General features: G+C 44.7%; 1 long non-coding RNA gene across 1 annotated transcript; it reads left to right on the forward strand.

The window, feature by feature from the left end:
• Positions 1-4,813: 4,813 nt before the first annotated feature.
• LOC115509304 lies at positions 4,814-16,242 on the forward strand. Its single transcript, XR_003967298.1, has 4 exons — positions 4,814-5,064; positions 5,180-5,275; positions 11,548-11,642; positions 15,865-16,242. It is a non-coding gene; the product is annotated as an uncharacterized LOC115509304 (long non-coding RNA).
• Positions 16,243-18,307: the final 2,065 nt, after the last annotated feature.

An 18,307-nucleotide genomic window follows, 5' to 3' on the forward strand; every position in this document is an offset into this window, starting at 1 on the left:
GCCCCAGGCAAGGGCTTCTTTGCAACAACGTGGGTACTTCCTGCTGCAAGAAGAAAAATCTGAGTGCTAGACAGACCTTCTTAAGGGTCACAGCCATTTGAGGACCCAGATTCTGGCTGATAAATCCAGGCTAGGAGTCTGCCTTTGCTTTTCTTTTTTTTTTAAATTTTTTTTTTCAACGTTTATTTATTTTTGGGGCAGAGAGAGACAGAGCATGAACGGGGGAGGGGCAGAGAGAGAGGGAGACACAGAATCGGAAACAGGCTCCAGGCTCTGAGCCGTCAGCCCAGAGCCTGACTCGGGGCTCGAACTCACAGACCGTGAGATCGTGACCTGGCTGAAGTCGGACGCTTAACCGACTGCGCCACCCAGGCGCCCCTGCCTTTGCTTTTCTGGACAGACAGGTTAATTTTATGAGACGGTAAAGCCAACAGGCAGGTATATAGATAGCTAATAAAAAAGGCCGCTTGACCCGACCGGAGGAGAAGGAGATTTGTGCTTGTCTAGACAGCCATAGCCACTTGGAGAAGAGGAACCTCATATCCCCTCTGGCTGGGCACCTACCCCTCCGGTTTACCTGGGTTCTGGCCCTGGTGGGGGTTTGCTCTCCTTATACAATTCTCCTGGGATCCTTAGGCCCGTTCAAAGACAGAGGGCAAAGATTTTGAAAGCCTCATGACAAATTACAGTCACGGTCCTAACCTATGAGCAGAAATGCTTCTGCGGGCCTCACTGGGACTTCCCCCAGCCTTCCAGCTTTGTGTCGTGAGGATCCTCTGGTTCTACATGTCTATGTCATGCCTGGCTCTGCTCACATGGAACATACAAGGGAGTTGCTGATGCCGCGTCTGTTTGGTACCTAACACCCAGACCCGGTGCCTGGATGCACCCATCCCGGCCAGGAACACCACCTGAGTAGGACTGAGATTGTGCCATAATTGCTCACTTGTGCGATTTTTTTTTTTAATGCTTACTTAGTCATTTTGAGAGAGAGAGAGAGAGAGAGAGAGAGAGCAAGCACGTATGTAAGCGGGGGGAAGGGCAGAGAGAGAATCCCAAGCAGGCTCCTCGCTCAGCGGGGTGCTGGATGCCGGGCTCGATCTCACAAACCGTGAGATCATGACCTGAGCTGGAATCAAGAGTCAGACACCTAACCCACTGAACCACTCAGGGGCCCCTCATGTGACTTTTCTTAACCAATAGGCTTTTTTTTTTTCATTAAAAAATATTTATTAGGCATAAATACTCATTTTAAGTCTTAGTACGTATTTAATCATTCATCCATATATTTATTTTCTGAGCACACACAATGTATCAGTAAACACGATGTATCTGTATGTTTCAATGCCATGATCCTATTAGGTGGGTATGATTGTCTTCATTTTTCATATAAAGAGTCTGAAATTCAGAGATTATGAGCTACTTTTTCAAGATCACACTTCCAGAAAGCCATTTAACTGAGGTTTGAACCCCGATCTCTCAGGCTTCTGAACACCTTGTCCTTCCCTCACATCAGATTGCCTAAAAACAAGAGCCTCTCTCCTTTTGGAGATTGAGGAAGGTAGCTAATTGTAAAAATTCTTTGTAATTGTTTTTAATGTTTGTTTATTTTTGAGAGACAGAGAGAGAGAGAGAGAGACAGAGCATGAGTGGGGGAGGAGCAGAGAGAGAGGAAGGCACAGAATCCGAAGCAGGTTCCAGGCTCTGAGCCATCAGCACAGAGCCTGACGGTGGGGTTTGAACCCACGAACCTTAAGATCATGACCCGAGCTGAAGTCTGGTGCTTCATCGACGGAGCCAGCCAGGCATCCCCGTAATTTTTTTTTTTTTTTTATTAAAGATCCTTATTTGGCAAAGACATGGTCAAGCTGAAAGATATACCACCAATCGAAGTTAGTCTCAGCGCATACCATCTTGCCATTTATAATTCACTGCACACTCATACATCGGTGAGTTAAAATCTGTGCGTATTATTTTTTCTGAAAAGCCTTCCTTGAGCCTCCAGTGGAAATCAGGGCCCACCTTCCATTATTACGTAGCCACTTTATTTCCTCCTCCCTGCACAGACTGCATCCCTGGCAGTGTGACACATGCTGGCAGGCACAGCGCTGCCTGTGGCCAACCTAGGGATGGACGGAGGGACGGGATGACAGGAGTCACTTGCTGTATACTCCTTTGGGAAGTATTTATACCTCCAGGTTGTGGGTCTATTTCTCTAAAATAAATTCATTCGGAATCATTTTAGATTTGTAGAGAAGTTGCAAAGATAGTAGAGTTCTCACTCAGTTTCCCCCACTGTTAACATCTACTTTACTATGGCTCATTACAATGTCAGGCTCATTACAATGTCAGGTACATTTAAAAAGCGAAGATTTGTCTTTTCCTGTGCAGTGTGGGTAACCACCGGTCACGCAGCCAGAAGGCTCGAGTCTCCGGAGCGTTGGTCGGAGTTGACGCTCGTAATCTCCGTTTTCCCAGGGCACCAGGAGGATAACGGGATGGCCTTGCCAGGGTTTCTAGGGAGGATTAAAAAAGACCATGTCCGTGAAAGCCCCCAGGATGCTGCGTGGCACACTTTTGAATATGAACCTCTGAAATCTGCCTTGCAACAGAAGTTTCCATCAGGCTGTGTTTAAGGCATGCTGGGGTTTCCTATGCATGTTACTCTGCATGCCATCCCCCCCGCAAGGCTGAGCCCTACTTGTGTTTGCTTGATATACTCTCTACATTCGTCTCCCTCCTCCTTCCTTCCCTCGTGCTCTCCCAATAAATACTGTTTGACGAATTCAGGCCAAGAGCAGTGGCTCTCAACAGAGATGTTGTTTCCTCTTCTGGATTGCATCCGTCAAAGTTGCTGGCCAACCCAGGTGGTCCCAGCCAAGCCGAAGGGTTGACACCGATGTGCGGCCCATGCATCCTGAATTCTTAAGCAGAAGAGAAACATTGAACCTGAAGAGACGGCCAAGGTGGTACAGAGTTGAAATCATTTCCAAATCCGCCCTGTTACTGGTAGAGAGAGGAAGGGAAGGGGGAAGCGAAGGGGGCTGGGTAGGGGATAGGAGGCGCAAAAACAGACATAATTAGAAAATTTGGGCTCTGACATTTTCCTCACCCCCCACCCCCCACCCCCCGACTTACTTGACGTCCCCGGAGCTAGACGCCGAGCTGGCACGTGTGTTTTCAGAAATGAGTAGGATACTTGAACACTTCAGAATTAAAATGACAGTCTTGAAGTGCACGCTTGGTGACTGAGGCCGCCTGCGTCTGCTCTCACACAGATGCCCTCTGAAAGAGGTACCTCCTTTGGGCACATCTCACCTCGCCCACGAACGTCCTGGAAGCCAGCAGATGCCCGAAGGGAACGTGGCTTGGGGCTGTGCCTGCGTAATGAGACTTCACTTTAAGGCATTCTTTCTTGTTTATCCCAGTCCATTAAGAAGATTCCACTCCAAATGAGTAGTTGCTGACCCTATTAAAAACTGTCCATATTCCTTAATTAGCACAAAAGAACTTGAAATAAAATATTTACATACTGCTCTTTCTTTCTTTTCTTTTCTTTTCTTTTCTTTTCTTTTCTTTCCTTTTTTTTTTTTTTCTTGTAAGGAGAATGGGGTTGTCCTTTGATACCTGCTTTTCCTTGCATGCCCAGATTTTTAATTGGGCCACTCCCTGCATTTTGGGTCTTTGGCTGCAAGGCCATGTGGGTGGAGGAAGTCTGGGGTGTCTCCTCAGCCAGGCAAAGCAGACGGCCAGAAGTCGTAGGAAAGCGATCTTTCTGAAACGGGAGAAATAAGACAGGGAAAGACTGTAAAACTCCCACTAGCGGCTGCCTTTCGAGTAGGGTGTAAAAAGAACTGCTCTCAGCCACCTTTGGAGGAAGAGAACAAAGAGCAAAAGGTTACACGCCAGCGTTTTGAAGAGAACTGTGGCTAATCTTAAAAAATTATCACACATAGAATGTTCTAGAAATCTAGGTAGGTGCCCCGCCCCCCCCCCACATTAAATACAGTTTGAAATAAACCAAGGTTTATGGAGGTTTATTGTGAACCAAGATGTTCCTATGTGCTACCTGTTGAAATGAGGGTTCGCCTATACTCGGGCAGAAGTAGAAAATAGAGCTGTTTCTTGGTACATCTAACTACCAGTAGGTAGGAAAGGGCTTTGAGCGTCAGCTGTACGTTGTGAAACGGTGTTTTGGGTGCTTGTTTCTTCATTCCTTCTGGGCAGATGCAAACTCTTGCGGACAGGCTGTCATGCGTTCACTGTGCTCTCTCCTTCCCCTTTCAGCTCTCATTTTCCCTCCTTTTGCCCTTTCATTTCTGGAAGGCCCCGTGCTCTACAGAGAAAGGTAAAAAGCAGGGATGGAGGGGCAGGGATGGTCAAGGGTTGAGGTTCAAAGGAAGGACACAGAAGAAAGTAGAGAGTTGGTAAGAACAGCTTTGGCCTAGGAGTTAAGAGTGAGCTTTAGGCTCAGGTCTGGCACTAAACTACAGCCACAATGATGATGGTAATTTAAAATATGAATAGCACTTACTATATATTGAGCATTATTTGAAGCACTTTTGTTTGTTTGTTTTGTTTTTGTTTTTAGAGGGGGGGAGGGAGTGCAAGCTGGAGAGAGGAGCAGAGGGAGAGAATCCTTTTTTTTTTAAGCTTTTATACCTTTTATTTTTTAAAATTTATTTTATTTTTGTTTGTTTGTTTGTTTATTTATTTATTTATTTATTTATTTATTTTCAGAGAGAGAGAATCCTAAGCAAGCTCCCCACTCAGCATGGAGCCTGATGCGGGGCTCGATCCCACAACCCTGGGATCATGACCGAGGCACCCAGGTGCCCCCTGAAGCACTTTAAATTAACCAGTGCGGATGAGGGAGGTGGATGCAATTGTGCCCATATTACAGATGAGGACACTATAGATCGGCCCTGCATTTCAGCAGAATGAAAGAACCACACTAAGGTGCTTGAAAAATAAGTCAGACGTGGGTGAACCTGGGAGGCATTATGCTAAATCAACTGAGCCAGACATGAAAGGAGGAGTGCTGTCTGATTCCACTCGTATGAGGTAAGTGGAAAGCCAAATTCACAGAGACGGAGGGTTGAATGGTAGTTGCCAGGGAACGGGGGCGGGGGAAATGGGAGTCCTCGTTGCATGGGTTACAGAGTCTATGTTTTGTAAGACGAGACAGCTCTGGAGACGGGCGGCCGTGATGGTCACACAACACTGTGAATGTGCTCAGTGCTGCTGAACAGCGCACCGAAGAATGGCTGAAATGGTAAGTTTTATGTTACGTCTTTTACCGCGATAGAAAAGGAAATAAATGAATAAATAGAAAAGATTCTTATTATTCATTTGTGACTTTATAAGATATGCATGTGTTTGAAAATTAAATGCAGAGAAGAACAATCAAATTAAAATAATGCAATTCTGGGGGTGCCTGGGTGGCTCAGTTGGTTAAGCGTCGGACTCTTGGTTTCAGCTCAGGTTACGACCTCATGGTTTGTGGGTTCAAGCCCTGTATCCAGCTCTATGCTGGCAGTGCGGAGCTTGCTGGAGACTCTCTCTCTGCCCTCTCCTCTCTCTCTCTCTCTCTCTCAAAAATAAAGAAACTTTTTTTAATGTATATTTATTTTTGAAAGAGTGCAGGTGGGGGAGGGGTAGAGAGAAGGGGACAAAGAATCCCAAGCCGGCTCCTTGCTGACAGCAGTGAGCCCGACGTGGGGCTCGAACCCACAAACTTCGAGGTCATGACCTAAGCCTACGTCGGACGCTCAACTGACTGAGCCACCCAGGCACCCCTAAATAAACATTTTTTTAAATGTTAAACATTTTTTACCAGGAAGATCTGACTATAATAATGATTTCTATCCGATCTTTTTCTTTGTGTTCATCTACCTATCTGGCTCTCTCCTGTATATATAGCAATGCAAATGTTTGAGTTCACACTATAGAAGCAGTTATTCATTTTACTTTCTTTCACTTGACATTATATGATGAGCATTTTCCAAGCAATTAAAATTTATCTCTAAACATAATGGTAATGGCCGCACACCAGCTCAGGCATGCTCTCATTTATTTAGCCCTCCTTCTGTTTTTGGACATTTAGGTTTTTGCAATTTTCTGCTTTGTAAATAGCTTTACAGCAGTCCTCCTAATGCGCTCATCTTGGCCCTGCCTCTGATTATTTCCTCAGCCCAGCCTTCTAGAAACAGAGCTACGGGGTCAAAGGACAAGTCAATATTCAAAAAGCCTTTTTACTAATTCTGCATATGTGTTGTGTGTGTGTGTGTGTGCGTGTGCGTGTGCGTGTTTGAACTAGTTTCAGAAGTCCTTCACCTGCCCTTTGTTCCTTTGGAGACCTGGATTGTCAACTTCTTTCCACCATTGCTGGCTGAGTGGTCCTCAGTTTCCTGCTCCCTGAAACTACCTTTAGGGAACACATGTTTGAACTCTGCTCACCCCCTTAGTCCAAAGCTAGAGATCTGAGCAAAGGAGGTCAGCTGGGCAAAGTGAATTATACAGGGTCTGAGGTTTTGTTTGGGTAAACATGGCTGCTATCACAGAGGACGGTGTGAGGTTAGGGCAGAGCTCAGTCCCCAGGGTTGTGCACTGAAGCATTCGGCAAGCTTCCTGCTTTGTAAGAGCAAGGAAAGGGAAAGCTTGCTCACGCTTCCTTGACTGCTGGAAACAAGTGGTTAAATGTAGCCTGGGCCACCCTGGCCTTTGGGCTTCTCTGCATTATGTCACTTACTCCTAAGTCATGCACCAGCCCCAACCCTCATAGGGGAAATGGTCAATCTCTGATCCCCCAGGCGATTTTTGGTTTCAGAAACCCTTCTTGCGGTTTCTCATCAGGGTCTGCTGACCTTTTTCTCATTCTGTTAACTCCACTTCTCCTATGTGACTCCTTTCCAACCCCTCAGATCTCCACTCAAATGTGATTTCCACGTGGAAGCTTTAGTGACCCTCTCAACCGAGATCAACACCCCAATGTGCTTTTTATCAGTGTGAGTCAAAGTTTGTTATTACACTAAGTTGAGTACTCATTTGATTCATGTATTATTTAATGTTTTCATTCAACAAATATTTTCTAAGTGGCCTCTGTGTGCCAGGAACTGTACTGTTTGTGGGGATTGCAGAGATGAGCAAAACCAGATTTGGTTCCTTTCCTTGTGGAGTTTATAGTCCAATGGGAAGAAAACAAATAAAAATCGGATTCCGATGTTCAATAAGTGTTATAAAAAAGGGAACGAAGCAGGTGCAACGACAAAGATTGGTGGAGGGCCCCAGTCAGACAGAGCAACCATGAAGACTGAAATGGTGAGAGGAGAGAATCGTGGGGAGAGCCAGGAAGAAAGAAGGAGGCACAGGGAAGGCACCGAACCCGGGCATCTGGGGCATCTGAGGAACTGGAAGGCATGGAGGGAAGTTTTTGTGTGTTAGGGGAGAGGGACACGAGATGGGGGAAGACAGGTGGACAGGATCGGAGTGGGCTGATGGAGAAGGGCAGGAAAGCAGGGCAAAGCAGCTGAGTGGCCGAAAAGTGTCCACGGGAGTTGACAACATGGCAGTTGGTAAGGACCTTAACAACATTTTCCGGCAGCAGCCAGATTGCAGGAGGTTGAGGAGGAAGTGGATGGTGAGAGCTTAGAAACTATGCGTGTAAGAAGGGAAGTTAGAGCCGTGCAAAGGCATAAAAAAGATTGGGTGGGCCAATGGAGTAAATGAAGTCAGTTTCCCTGATTTTCTTTTTTTCTTTTTTCCTTTTTTTTTTTTTTTGGATGGGAGATCGTAGAGCATGTTTATAAGCTGTGGGGATGACTCAGCTCCGAGAGGCAATAAATGGGGAGCTTAGTCCTTGAGAAGATAGGATGGGATGGGATCCAGAACAGAGATGAATAGATAAGGCTTTTAGAGGAGGAGAGCCACCTCATCCATTTTTTACCACTTTATTATGGAAATTTTCAAACATATAAAAGTGTAATGAAACCCCAGGTACCCATCACCCCTGTGTCAACACATGGCCAAATGCATTTCGTCTATAATCTCACCCGGTTTATCACCCCTTTTCCCAGATTATTTGGAAACACATCCAAGACACTATAATTTTCCACCCATAAAGACCTCAGTTGTATGCCTACAAGATAAGGGCTTTGAAAAAATTACAACAAAACCTATCGCGTTGAGTAATTAGTAATGCCTTTCTTTCTTGTTTTAATAGTTAGTAATTTCTTAATGTCATCAAATATCCAGTCAGTGTTCAAATTTCTCTGTCTCTTGTATGTTTTTATCTTTTATCGCTGGCTCGTTCAAATCAAAACCAAAACGAAGTGCATACACAGAATTGGGTTGACATCCCTTTTAAAGTCTCTATCTATAGGTTTCCCCCTCCCTTTTTCCCCCCCTCAACATCTGTTAAGAAATCAGACCTTTGTCTTATGAAATTTCTCACATGTGGAATTTTGCTGATGTGGTACCCAAGGTGTCATTTAACACCTTTTTTTCCTCACTTGTAAATTCTCTAAACTGTTGGTTTACGTCTTACCTCTAAAGGCTTGTTCAGATTCAGGTGTGGTGGGGGTTTTCTTGGGGTGGGGGAGGCAAGAGCACCTCCCAGGTGGTGCCATGCCCTTCCTGGGGCCTCAGGAAGCACTGTCATGCTGGGTTGCCCTGCATCTGGTGATGTCAAGATTAGTCCCTCAGTCGGATGTTGCTGCCTGCTTTGCTCTCCAGAAAGCTCGTCGGCAGGTATTTGCTAACGGTTTTAGCAGTTACAGATGATCCGTTATTTCGTTAGGAATTACAAAATGATGCGATTCTAACCCTGTCATTATGTCCTGGCTTGAATTATGACCCCTAGATTCATATGCTAAACTCCTACCCCCATGACCTCAGAACCGGACTGTGTTTGGAAATAGGGTGTCTGCAGATGGAATTAAGTGGAGATAAAGTCAGACTGGAGTGAGGTGGGTCCCCTGCCCACTACGACTGGTGTCCTTAAGGGACATCGGGACACAAAGACAGACACACATGCGGGAAGAACGCCATCCGAAGATTGGAATTATGCAGCCACAAGCCCAGGAACTCCCCAAAGCTGGGAGAGAGACCTGGAACTACTCTCTCCCGAGTGTCTTCAGAGAGAGCAGTGCCCTGCCGACACCTTGATCTTGGACTTCCAGCCTCCAGAACTGTGAGGCAATACATTTCTGTTGTTGAAGGCATTTGGTTTACGGTACTTTTGACAGCAGCCCTGGGCAACTAATGCACATTTCTTCTGCAGTTTTTGATAGGGATTTATGTCTTAAAGAGAGAGGGAGCGCTCTTCCCTCGTCAGGTATTTGGTTCTTCTGAGGTGCAATTCGTACAGGCAAGGCAGGATGTGTGCGTGGTTTGTTCCCCGTACTCACTAGTTTTCAAAATATTGAATGGTTTCCTAGTATCCTCCAAAGGTGACCAGTGAGGTTTTACACGTATAAACTGTAAATCTGAAAATAATTGATATATCTCAAACTATTGAAGTTATTCATCTTATTGATGATCAAATTGCCTTATCTTTGGCCAGAGGTAGTCCCTTCCAGATGCCTCTTGAGTCCTTTGGAAGAATATCCATTTGATGACTTTCTTGATTTTTGGTATAATAAGCTGTTCCGTGTTTGTTTTGCTGTTGGTAAGCTTCCATTTCTCCAAGAGCCTCTCCTTCTTCTTCTTCTTCTTCTTCTTCTTCTTCTTCTTCTTCTTTTCTAACTTTATTTATTTATTTTGAGAGTGAGAGAGAGAGAGTAAGGGCAGGGCAGAGAGAGAGGGAGAGAGAGAGAATCCCAAGCAAGCTCTGTGCTGACAGCGCAGAGCCTGACAGGGGGCTCGAACTCACTAAGTACGAGATCATGACCTGAGCGGAAGTCAAATGCTTTACGGACTGAGCCACCCAGGTGCCCCATGGCCTCTATTTCTTTTTTAATGGGAAATGATATTTAGAGACTACAATCTGGCTATTAGCGATACTCATTGCTACCAGGTTTATTCCTGTTTCCAGACCTTTCTGGTGGATAGAGCTAGAAAAAAAACTTAAGAGAAAATACATCATGAGGTTATGATACTTGTTTCTTACACACTGGAATTCTTAGTTCTTAGTCATTCACTTTATTTTAATAAATTATTTGGTTTATTTCACATATGTGTCTGCATTCCAATTTTATTATATAGTTAAAATACAGAATAGTTGAGATATGTGTGTATATATATATATATATACACATATACATATCTATATACATAGATATATACACAAAGACACACACACATATATATATATATACACTTCAAAATGGCAATGCCAATATGATTATTAACAATAATATTGTTGAAACAGCTTAAGATTTCTTTGTGACTCTTTTAGTCCTTGGGATATATGTATATATATGTGTGTGTATATATAAGTATCTCCCACTAAAGAGGTACAATCAAACTACTAGGTTTTAAAGTCATCTGACATAATTTTTGTCTATATGGTTAAGCCACTGAATTTATATACATTTACATCGTTTTCTTTTGCTTTCAACATTTTGGGGGGGGGGCGGGGAATATGCTTTTGTTTTTGATTGAATTTTGTTTCCGAAGACATTCAGAGGACTCCTAAGTCAAGCCTATGAAATAAAGATCGCCTAGTTTATATTGTCTCCTTTGTTGTCTGGTTTCCTCCCTAGGTAACACACAGGTAACAATTTTGATTAGTTTTTTGGTTCCTCCTTTCATTAAAAATGTAAAGTTATAGGTTTGCAGGCAATTTTCCCCTGTCCTAGGATGTAAGGTAACATACCTTATATGCCATTTCTCCATTTTGCTTTTTTCACTTAACAACAGATCCTAAAGATCTTTTTTCTCAAAAAATTTTTTTGACATTAATTTATTTTTGAGAGAGAGACAGAGAGAGACAGAGAGAGAGAGAGAGAGACAGACACAGTACCCAAAGCGGACTCCAGACTCTGAGCTGTCAGCACAGAGCCCAACACGGGGCTCGAACCCACAACTGTGAGATCAGGACCTGAGCCAAAGTCAGACACTTGACCGACTGAGTCATCCGGGCATTGCCCTAAAGATTACTTTAGAGTAGGGTGTAATAGTATATCTCATTCCTTTCTGAGATGCAGGGTTCTCCGTGGTATGGATTTGACGGGGCCACGGTTTCTTCAACTAGTCCCCTAGTGAGGCACATCTGGGTTGTTTTTTCCCGTCTTTAGCTGTTACAAGGAGTATTGTAACAAATAGCTTCGTGCGTAGACCTTAGTGTATTTTTGCCAGCCTATCTCAGGGATATTTTCCTGAGTGGGATTGCTAGGTCAAAGGATAGAGTGCATACGTAATTTGGTTGAATATTGCCAAATTCCCCTTCAGAGGAGCTGCGTTAGTCTGTGTTCCCACCGGCGGTGTATGAGAAGGCCTATTGTCCCACAGCCTCACCAACAAACTTCTGGATGTTTGCCAGCATAACAGATGAAAATGGTATTTTTATTCCATTCTAATTTGCATTGCCTTTTCTCATTTCACTAGTTTTAAAGGGAGAAGACACGGAGAAGTCTGAATACAAATTTGTACGTTTGGTGTTACGTGGATGTTTGCCCCTCTAAGCCCAAAGCTCCGTAAAGGTAGGCCAGAGGCTGTTTGGCTCACTCTTGTATCTCTAGGGCCGAGCCCAGGGCCTGATGAGGAGGAGGCACTCGCCAGTGTGTAATGAAAAGGGTGAAGGAATGAATGAATGAATGAAAGACAGGAACTGCTTTTTGGCCCATCTCATAACGACACTAGGCTATCTTCAACACCTTCCCTTCACCTTTTCCTTCTCACACCTATAATTAAGGGAGCCCTTTGGAAGTCCCAATTAAACGTGAGTTTCACACGAAAAATAAAGTCGCAGAAGGGACTTGCCTCATACCCCGTCCATGAGGTTAATGGGTTGTGTGTTTTTAAGTAAGGGGTGGGGATGGGGTACAGCAAGAAAATGTTACTACTGTTGACAGATACTGGGCAGACCAGCTTGGCCAGGTAAGCACTGGCACAGGAATGATGAATTGCTGGTTTAAGGGAGGCGATAATCTCCATGCAAATTCCCTGCCTCTTCATTCCATCCCATTCACAGACTCCCAGAATTGAAAGCAACTTCAGGGCTCATTGGCTCTTGCCCCCTGGTCAAGGGCATTCTGGCACTCATCCAGCCTGTCCTTCCTTGTCCGTCTGGAGCGCATCTCAGAGGGCGGTCCTTGCTACCTGCGGCTGGACTAAGTCTAAAGGCTCCTTGGCATATAGCCCTCCAGAAAAATTCGTTATCTTACCATTTATATTTACCTGTCTCCTGCCCCCCATCCCCTCCCTGAAAATCTCAATTAGCTTTACCCTTTCCTTAAATAACATGGCCCTTCACATGAAGACTCACTCCTAAAACCTCCACCCCTTCTTCCCAGCTAGACACTATCCAAAGCTACATTTCCTTGACCCCATCAAAATTAAGGATTTCCACTTAATAAAAAAGTCATGGGGGCGCCTGGTGGCTCAGTCGGTTAAGCGCCCGGCTTCGGCTCAGGTCATGATCTCGCAGTTCGTGAGTTCCAGCTCTGTGTCGGGCTCTGTGCGGACAGCTTGGAGCCCTGGAGCCTGCTTCAGATTCTGTGTCTCCCTCCTCTCTCTCTGCCCCTCCCCTGCTCGCACACTGTCTCTCTCTCAAGAATAAATAAACATTAAAAAAAAAAATTAGGGGCACCTGGGTGGCTCAGTCGGTTGAGTGTCTGACTTCGGCTCAGGTCATGATCTCACGGTTCGTGGGTTCGAGCCCCGCAACAGGCTCTGTGCTGACCTCTTGCTCAAAGCCTGGAGGCTGCTTCGGATTCTGTGTCTCCTTCTCTCTCTGCCCCTCCCCCGCTCACACTTTGTCTCACTCTGTGTCTCAAAAGTAAATAAATGTAAAAAAAAAATTAAACAAAAATTAAACAAAAATCATAGATGCAATGAAAAGGCAAATGACACATCAGGAAAACACATTTAAAATGTCTAAACCTGGGGCGCCTGGGTGGCTCAGTCGGTTAAGCGTCCGACTTCAGCCAGGTCACGATCTCGCGGTCCGTGGGTTCGAGCCCCTCATCGGGCTCTGTGCTGACGGCTCAGAGCCTGGAGCCTGCTTCGGATTCTGTGTCTCCCTTTCTCTCTGCCCCTCCCCTGTTCATGCTCTGTCTCTCTCTGTCTCAAAAATAAATAAAACATTAAAAAAAGAATTAAAATGTCTAAACCTGACAGGGTACAAATATCTACAGTGTCTAAGGAATTTTTGCAAGTCAATTTTTCAAAACCTGACTGGATCAATAGGCCAAACACTGGTCAATTCACACAAGAGGAAACCCACAATGATAAGCAAATAAGAACCGTAATAAGCTATGACTTTATACCTATCTGGCTGGAAACAACGAGAAAATTGGCCGATGACAGGTCATGGCAGGGCTGTAAGGAATACAGGACTGTCTTGTGATGCTGGTGGGAGTATAGATGGGGGACAGCCCTTCTTTAGGACAATCCAGCGGTACTCGGGCACATGCACTTACCTAGGACCCGGAAACCATATTCCTGGGAATGCTGCCAGAGAAAGTCTCACACTGGTCTCTGAAGGAAGGTGTATGGAGATCCTTGCCGTGACCTTGATGGTGGGAACTGAGACTTGAAGGCACTCCAGCTGTCCATCACTAGGGGAATAAGGAAGGGACATGTGGTACGGAACAGAACACAGAAGCAAGGAGAAATGAAGCAGGGGTGTGGTCAGTTCTCATTACTCGTGGCAGTTGCGCTGTATAAAGTCGCCACAAACATGGAATTAGCAAATACTCAACCTTTGCTCCTAGAGGAAATACCGAGTTGGAGGTTCCTACAAGCCTCTAGTCACAACAATTTTTTTAAAAAGGGTTTTTTTTTTGATGTTTATTTATTTTTGAGAGAGAGAGAGAGAGAGAGAGAGAGAGAGAGTGTGAGCAGGGGAGGGGCAGAGAGAGAGAGGGAAACACAGAATCTACAGAGCCTGATGCGGGGCTCGAACCCACAAACTGTGAGATCATAACCTGAGCCGAAGCCGGGCGCTTAACTGACTCAGCCACCCAGGTGCCCCGGTCACATTGTTGGTCAGCTCATCAACACATAACCTTACTTTATGTGGTTTTTTTTTTTTTCTGTTTAAAGACACCTTATTTAATCCATATTGTTGATTCATTGAACAGCATTCAATGTTAACATTGAACTCATGGCTAACAGCTCTGTAACCCATGCCTGAAGGAAGCTTATCTATGTGAATTTTCTGCAAGGCATATCGCAGGCTTCTTACACTGAGGAACTCTAGACAGCCCTTCAGCACTATGTTTGGGACCATTTTATACAGCAAACCCATCAAAAATGCACAGAAATATGAAAAACTGAGCACCAAATAGACCACCCAAGGGACTCTGGATTACACAGTATGAGAGCTGAAACCGGAAAGCAGAGTGTGTCTTTGTTCTATCGCTGCTGAGAACGTATCTGTCGGTGACTCACATTTTTTTTCTTTACCCTGCTCATGTCCGTGAATGACCATGGGCATGCTCTCAAGCTCCTCAAGTATTGATTTGGGGGTTACAAATAAATTTTCGTGAGTAGGTGAATTTGCAAACACAGAATCTGAGAATAATGAGGATTGATTGTATACTTAGCAACCCTATTAGTTCTCACCATCTAGAATTGAATGAAAAAAGCCAGAGAGAGAATCAGATACACGGTACAGTACTATTTATGTAAAAATGTGTACAAAGCAGCATCACACGGTTTTCAAGAGCCCACACATCTCAAGGGATACACGTCACCCCCTTAAAATGGTTGCCTCCTGGGCGAGGGAGAACAAAACAAGGAAATACATGAATCAACAAATTAGAGACATCAGTGTGCCCAGAACGGAGTGTGACTAACTTACTGCCCTTTTCCCACCTTCCCTTTCTGCCACTTTGTGCTTTGCGATGGGCCCTGAATCCCCATATTGTTGGCCCTTCCCTTCTCCAGGCTGAGATTCTTGAGGACAGGGACTCTGTCTTTCCTGTCTGAATATCATCCTTCTAGAATAGTTTCTGGCATATTTTATTTATTTGCTCTTACTTAGGTTTTGATTTATACCCCTACGCCATTTCCAAAAGGATTCAGGACTGCAGCCCATTAAGGCTGGATGTGTTTGCTGAGTGAATACAGGCACGAGTACCTGAATGAACAGATGAATGGGTGATTCCCAGGGCTTTTCTGTCGCATTCTGATCTCCTCCTTAGAATAAGTCCCAACATTACAAAAGGAGATGGCTAGTGCTGAGGAAGCTCTTATGTCCATTGAAAGAGGCTCTCCCAAGTCGCGATAATGCCAACTCGCATTGCATTGGCATTTTGGACACTTACTGATGATTCATATTCAGCTTGATGTAACTCAAACCTTCCAAGTCTTTTCCCCATGAATCACATTTGTGTAGTTGGCTTTTTTCTTAACCTGCTGGAAGTTATTCTTTTAGATAAAAGCTAGATGATAGATAGATAGATGATAGATAGATAGATAGATAGATAGATTTCGCTTTAAACCATCAATGCAGAATATTAAATTGGTTTAAAATTTATTTCTGTTTTCCAGTATATTGGCCGTTCCCTCCCCCCAGTTCTGTGTCACCTAAGGTTTAAGTTGTTGATAAAGCCTAGGATGACAGAATAGCCTTGTGACAGGACATGCGTCACCTCTGGGAATGCTGGCCTCTGTTATTTCTTGTAGACATGTTACACCAATCTTCTGTCACTTAGATTGAATTTCTCTTTCTCTCTTTCTCACATCACCCTTCAGGAGAAGGATAGTGTGAAAACTTTGTAAGATGCCCATCTGAAATCCAGGTATGCTCTCTCCGCACCGATCCTTGGATCTATCAACATGATCCTGTGCCATTGAGTCAGGGAGTTGGAAACACATGCTCCATTGTTGTATAACACAGCACATCACCAATAGGGAAACAAGGTGACACAAGCACTCACAGTGAGTATTTATGAGTACTCACACAAGTACCTGCACGAGTACTCACAAATGAGTACTCACACAAGGACCCGAAGCATCCAGGTCAGGGAGATGGTCAGCGATAGTACCTGGACTCAAAGCTTGGGCTCCTGACTCCATGTACGAGGGACTTTACAAAATGTCCTGTCACTGCAAGAGAGATCAAGCTGACTCCTGGTGACTGCTCCTTGCTTTTCCTCTATCGTTTGATTTTTTTAAGTTAATTTATTTATTTTGAGAGAGAGAGAGAGAGAGTGCACACACAAGTGGAGGAGGGTCAGAGAGAGAAAGAGAGAGAGAGAGAGAGAGAGAGAGAGAGAGAATCCCAAGCAGGCTCCACGCTGTTAGCATAGCGCAGAGCCCGATGGGGGCCTTGAACCCACGAACCCGTGAGATCATGACCTGAGCCTAGATCAAGAGTTAGACGCTTAATTGACTGAGCCACCCATGCACCTCTTTTGATCAATTATTTATTAATTTTTTTAAGTTTATTTATTTATTTTGAGAGAGAGAGAGAGGTGCATGCATGCATGAGTTGGGGAGGGACAGAGAGAAGGAGAGACAGAATCCCAAGCAGGCTCTGTGCCATTAGCCCAGAGCCCACCACGGGGCTTGGACTCACAAACTGTGAGATCATGACCTGAGCTGAGATCAAGAATCAGACGCTTAACCAACTGTACTACCCAGGTGCCCCTCAATCTTTTAAATAAATCTACCCTAGAGTATTATTGGGGCTTCGTTTGATATCAGAAGAACTAAAGCCCAGGGAGTGTCCAGGGCTTTAAATAAACTAAGGCCCTAGACCAGATACATTGCATTCCAGCATACAAAAGCAACCTTTCTATGGGATCCTATTAACACGGTGGGCGAAGGCCATAGCCCGAGCACAATTTTTGGAGAAGATTGAAATTGAGTGGACTTCTTTGAGGAATGGGAAGATTTTGACAGAAAGAAAAGCCTTTAAAATGGAAAATTGGAATGGCAGTACAGAGCTGGGAACGCATGGTCTGGACAATTACAAGGGGCAAAGGGACAGATGGGTCCACCTAATTGGAAAGGACGGGGTTAATCAGAACAGCGGGCTCCAGAGGCTCTAACTCCAGGCATGTTTCTCTCTGTCTCTCATCTGTGCTCAGTTTGCCCTCTCCTTTTTCAGAAAGGTCGCCCCAGAGACTGGCAACCTCAGCTATCACAATCCTAGTGGGAAAAGAGTGGCTTTTTGCCGATAATTCCAGAAATGTCCCAAGAAGGGCTCTCATCGGCTCCCCTCAAGGGAGTATCTTGAGTTGCTGGATTTAGCAAGTGAAAATACAGGATGCCTCATTAAATCTGAATTTGAGATTAAAAAAATGAATAATTTCTTAGTATAATTATATCCCCTGTAATATTTGGGACATATGGAAGAAATTACTTATTTACCTAAAATTCCAAATTTAAATTGGAATGCAGTTAAATAAGCATCCTGTATTTTACCTGGCAGTCTTATCCATGCACCAGTCCCTGTGGCCAGACAGATGAGGCACTTAACTAGTCTACCCTGGGTCACATGCCCATACCTGGATCCTAGGTGTGAGTTCGGCCCCATCCATTTGTCCCGTCCCCATTGTTCCATTCTACATATAAGGGAGCTGAATCACCAGAGGCCGGTCATTCCCTCAAGACCGCAAATAGAGTGGATAGAATCTGGCAGAATTTGGGGAGTCCCTTTTTGGGCCTGCTCACCATCTTCCTGAGAACTCTGTGTTTTGGGAATCGTATTATTAGCTCTCTATAACGCAGCATTTCAGCTTAGAGAGAGGGGACCAATTCCTACGGACACTCAGGGTGTATCTACATTTTTGTTTCTGGCAAAATCCCTAGTGAGGTGTTCTGTTGAAAGATAGGAATCTTTTCTGAAGGTGGATTTAAGTCATGAAGGAAGGGGAGCTGGAGGAGGAGTCGGCAGACTCGAGGTTCAGTCCTGGTCTTGCCTGTGGCTTCAGGTTCCCTGTTGAGACGGGCTGGGGACAAAGGCTGCCATGCCTCGTGAAAGCTGAGAGCCCGTGTCCACCAGGCACTGTACAAAGTGCCTCACCGCTATCCTAAGCGAAAGGTCTCCCTGAAATAAAGGAGCCACATCCCAGGGCCAGCTTTCAAACATAGTCACCACAGGTTATAATAATTTCCTGACAAATGGAAGTAAAACATCTTGAGGAGAAGACTTCCTGTTCTAATTTGCCTACTAACTTCTCACGTGCCC

This window comes from Lynx canadensis, chromosome A1, assembly GCF_007474595.2.
Source record: "Lynx canadensis isolate LIC74 chromosome A1, mLynCan4.pri.v2, whole genome shotgun sequence".
Taxonomy (NCBI): domain Eukaryota; kingdom Metazoa; phylum Chordata; class Mammalia; order Carnivora; family Felidae; genus Lynx; species Lynx canadensis.